The 5,000-nt window shown below is 41.6% G+C and overlaps 1 pseudogene; it reads right to left on the reverse strand.

Annotated features, from left to right (window-relative positions):
* The window catches only part of LOC115995976, a 3,649-nt pseudogene extending 244 nt beyond the window's left edge, over positions 1 to 3,405 (reverse strand).
* Positions 3,406 to 5,000: the final 1,595 nt, after the last annotated feature.

Here is a 5,000-nt window from a genome sequence, read left to right on the forward strand (position 1 = left end):
TTTAACCGCTCCAGCCTAGGTGCCATGCTCAAGACTTTCTTCCCGTGGTCAGCATCATAGATATCCCTTTTCTCGATTGGATGACCCATGCCAGTTGGGTCTCAACCAACGATGTAGAAGTTGGCACCTGCATTTATACGAGCCTTAGCATGCCACTACACCTCAGTCGGGCCATCATAGTGCATAGGAGAAGGGAAGATAGAAACCACAGTAGTCTTGGGATCAAGTACACCTTCTTCAAGAACCTTCTCGTGTTGCTTCATTCGCCAGTTAAGTGGAACATCATCTGCCTTTGTATAACCTCCCAGGGGATGAAGCAAAAGGATGGGATTCTTATATCCCATCTTAAGAAGCCTGCGACGTGTTCTGATCGTCTATTCTGATCATCGACGTTGGAGAGGGAGAGAGAGTGGGAAGGGGTTTTAGAGGTGGAGGGATTAATGTTGGGGCTGTTGGATAGAAGCAATCTGGGAGTTGCATAGGTTGTTCCATCATGTTCATGTTCTAATTGCTTGTTAGTTTCGGTTGTTGTCTAAAGAAGAAGGAAAATACCATATGGAACTATGGAAGAAAGAAGAAGACTAGGAAGGAAGAAAAAATAAAAGAAACGAAATAAAATCTTAGATAATAGTCCACGTCAACTAGGCAACCGAAGAAAAAGTAAAAGAAACGAAATAAAATTCTAGATAATAGTCCACGTCAGCTAGGCAAACGGATGGAAGGGCTGGAACCGGCTACCAGGTAAAATTGGAGGGGTTTGTGCTGTTGAAGGGAGTAATTGCACGTTTTTTAGGTTGAGTGGGCTGATTGCACTATCATGTTACGTTCAGTGGCCAATTTGGCCCTTATTCCAATAAAATATTTTCAAACCTATGGAAGTTATTTTGGAATTGTAGTACTTTGAGCATGATGAATGATTGGAATTATACTCTATGTTGTGGGGTACCCGTTAGGAACAATCCTCGGGTACTAGGGCACTATGTTGTGTAGTGTTGGTTGAGATGGGTCTATGTACCCTAATGAACAGGGTAGTCAGTAGAAACATATCCTGGCTACTAGGGCTAGTAACTTCCTTGTGAGGCTTGGAATATTCACCAGGGGATGTGCATACTTAAGGTTAGAGTCCGATTTCCACTAGAAATGGAAAATGTGTGAAGTGTTTAGGTTGGTCCTATTCACTAGGGCCTAAGGATAAAGGACCCTGTCCCATTTATGTGTGATATACTTCCATATGCTTTTTGATATATTTTATCTATAATCTTATTTTCTAAAATAAATGTACAATGCAATCGAGTTTTTGAAAGATTGGGTAGAGTATTTTCTAAACTGTTTTAAGGGCAGGTAGTCCCTTACTTAGCAAGTTTTTGCTAACCCCCTTTCTTTTGTTATTGTTGTTGTTGCTTGTGTCCCTTACTTAGCAAGTTTTTGCTAACCCCCTTTCTTTTGTTATTGTTGTTGTTGCTTGTTTGAGTAACAGGAAATAAGTGATGAGGTATGCTGAAATGAGCGCAATAGGACGAGCTGTTATTGGCTCTCGGGGCTTAGCATTTAAACTATGTATTTCAAGACTCGATTAAGTATTATGTTTGTTAAAGACTTATGTTGAGGACTATGTTATTGTGTTGTTTTGGTTTCGCCTTGCATATAACCTTGTAAGGTTAGGTGTGGCGGTAGCACCCTTATGATATGGTGAAGTTAATTTTATACTTAATTATATATCGGGTTTTAAATTTGAGAACTATGACATTTTAAGTATGATATTCTATTTATAGTAATGCTATTTATAGTAAGCCTAGTTGTGACACCCCAACTTTTCACAAGCCGAGATAGCTAAACTTTAACACAAAAGCTGCCTATCTCAACCATAAAACATAACATAGCGGAAGCGATTTATAACCTAAGGGGTATCATGCCACATTTAGGTAAGAAAACACGGCCTAGATCCACAGGCTAACCAAAAACTGAAACCAAATAATATATAAATCCTCAAACATGTCCAAAAGATCCAAGATCTAAAACAAGAGTAGGTAGAATCTCATATTGGCACACAGGCCCAAAACATAAGTCTAAAACATAACAAGCTAATCTAAGCCGCCTCATACGGATATATCTCTATCGCGCTCACGCTTAGACTTATTGCATACTTGGAAAACATACAAGAAACCATTAGCAAAAGACTGCTAAGCAACCACCATTCACACCCGCAAAGAAGTATAGATATATAGTAAGTTTGTAAATAGGTTTACACACCCATATAGAATATACACACCAACGAACTATTCAGCATTTAAAAATCGGATACTCAACAACAACAAGCTGAAAGAGTATAGAAACCAAGACTTCTCAACAATACCAATATCCAACCAAATCACAAACTCAACCGAATACTCATAAGAAACAACCAAACCGCAATATATCAAGAATAACCAATAGTCAACAAGATACAATACAACTCAAGAGTCAACAAGGAACCAAACAGACCTCAACCCAAGGATAAACACCAAAACCTTAACTTCTATCCCAAGTACCAATTCTCACACCAATCACCAAGCCCGAAAGTTAGAAGTTAGTTACACAGGGGTAAAAACCCAATCACAGGGACCGGAGTTCAATCACAGGGGCAAGAGCCCAATCACAGGGACCGAAGTCCAATCACAGGGGCAAAAACCCAATCACAGGGACCGAAGTCCAATCACAGGGACGAAAGTCCAATCACAGGGACTGAAGTCCAATCACAGGGGTAAAAACCCAATCACAGGGACCGAAGTCCAATCACAGGGACGAAAGTCCAATCACAGGGACCGAAGTCCAATCACAGGGACCGAAGTCCAAAGTTAGTTCCACAGTTAGTTCATCCTCCAACAGCCCAAGAGATACTCAAAGATCCACCACTCCATATCCAACCTCAAACTCATCCCAAGAACAAAACACTCACAGTGTTCATCTCAGATTATGAACACAACAAACTCCCAGAGAATACAACCAAGAATTCAACCAACCAATACATCAAGATAATGAATCAAGAGACATGAATAAGTGCTCAAGAACCAAGGAAAATACTCAACATAATATCCCAACAAGTTCCAGAAACAAGGGTGAAACAACAAGACAGCAGAACAACAAAATAGCTATTGAAAACAGAAGCCCAGAGGAACCAACGGATCATCCTGGCGGAATCACCAGCTCCGCCACACCCTTCCGCCTCAACCGGCGGATCACCCTGGTCCGCCGCCCTCTTCGACCAGAAGGGGCGGGGCTGCCCAGCGGATCGCCATCCTCCGTCACTCCATCCCTCTGTTGCTCTTGCGGACCACTTAGGCGGGACACATTATACCACCTAACCTTACCGCAAGAGCAACTCCAAACCACTCCTAGACCAGAACAGACAGAATACGCAAAGTTCATTCCCAGAATACGAAAATAGGATCAGATTACTCAGATTACAACTCCCAGAAGCCAAATAAACAAGGAATCCATACCAATAAATATCCATTAACATCTATATGCAAAGGGTCAAGAACACAAGTTCATAATCCATCAAAATGACTTCACAGACAACAACAAATAGGCTAAGCAGCAAAGAATTTCTCAGGATTCCCATACACCAAGTAATAATGGTTACCTCTTGAAGCGTATTAACCCAAAGCAACACCAACTCTAGGCTCATCTCATACGCTAGGTCCATAATCATGAACCTGAAGATTAATATAATCTAATATGATCACTAACTACAACTAATAAGGGTATTGATATTCCTAATTGACCTAGTTGTGATTAATGCCTAAACCATATTAAGCTTAAAAGACACTGTACGTATTACTTGCTATGATTTAAAGCTTAAAGCTTAGGGATTTACCTCAAAAATCACTTAACTAGGGCTCGAACCTAAGCACTCCAGCTCAATGCACCAAAGCTATACCACCACACCACTTCATCTCCTTCTGTTATGCTATGTAAACACCGAACTATCACCCTCCATCTGAACTCTCGGCTACCATTCGGAAAGGAGAGAGAGAGGAGACATGCTGCTGCTGAGAAGGGGAAGAAGACCGGGAAAACAGGGGAGGTGAGCTCCGTCATCGTCGCTGCACCATCGGAAGAAAAGCGGGGATGGAAGCTGCTCCTTCCTTCACGCTAGGACGGAGAAGACCACACCGCCGGAGCAGCCCGCTGCTTCGCACCATCCAACCAGCACCGCCACGCACCACACACTGTCGAGAACGAAGACGAGAGGGGAAGAGCTTCACCGCTGGAGTTGAAGGCCACCGCCGCTGCCTTGCTCCGTCGCCGCCGCCGAAGTCCGGTTGCTGCTTACACCGCCGGTTCTCGCTGGTTCGCTGCCACCGGTTGCCATGCTCTGCTTCGCCAACATTGGAGCTGCCTGGAGACGCCGAACGAGTTGGGTCAAGAGCCATTACAATATACTTATAATTGGCTTAGGACAATTCCTTGGGTCCATAGCCCTATAATAAAAATAATATAGTATGGGCTTAGAATATTTAAGTGCTCAAATGATAATTGTAGAAATAGTTTATCTATAGCCCATAGAAAACAATTATATATATAATCATCATACTACCATAATTAATAATAAGGAAATAGTCCTTTATTTTAAATATTTTTATTTAAAATAGTAGTAGGAAAATACGGAGTGTTACACTAGTGGTTGAAAATGGGGGTGTTACAAGTTGGTATCAGAGTCATTCTAACCTTTGGTAGCCTAGGTTGTGATAAAGCCTAGGTTCAAACTCTAAAAGTTAATGATATTGTGGAAAAGAAGTCTAAGAATATGACTAGTACCTAAGATTGAACTTTTTCGGTGAGGTTGTGAGTTTAATTTCTTCTTTATCCTTAATTGATTATTTGATGCTTTATGTGCAAGTTGTTATCCGTTGATTGTGGCTACTGCACCCCGAGGGTGTGCATCTTCTAGGTATATCATTATGTGTTTTAGTAACCAACATGGTTGGCGTGGTGGTTCAGCATCTCGTCCCTTAAGC

The sequence above is a fragment of the Ipomoea triloba genome, chromosome 11, assembly GCF_003576645.1.
Source record: "Ipomoea triloba cultivar NCNSP0323 chromosome 11, ASM357664v1".
NCBI classification, from domain to species: Eukaryota; Viridiplantae; Streptophyta; class Magnoliopsida; order Solanales; family Convolvulaceae; genus Ipomoea; species Ipomoea triloba.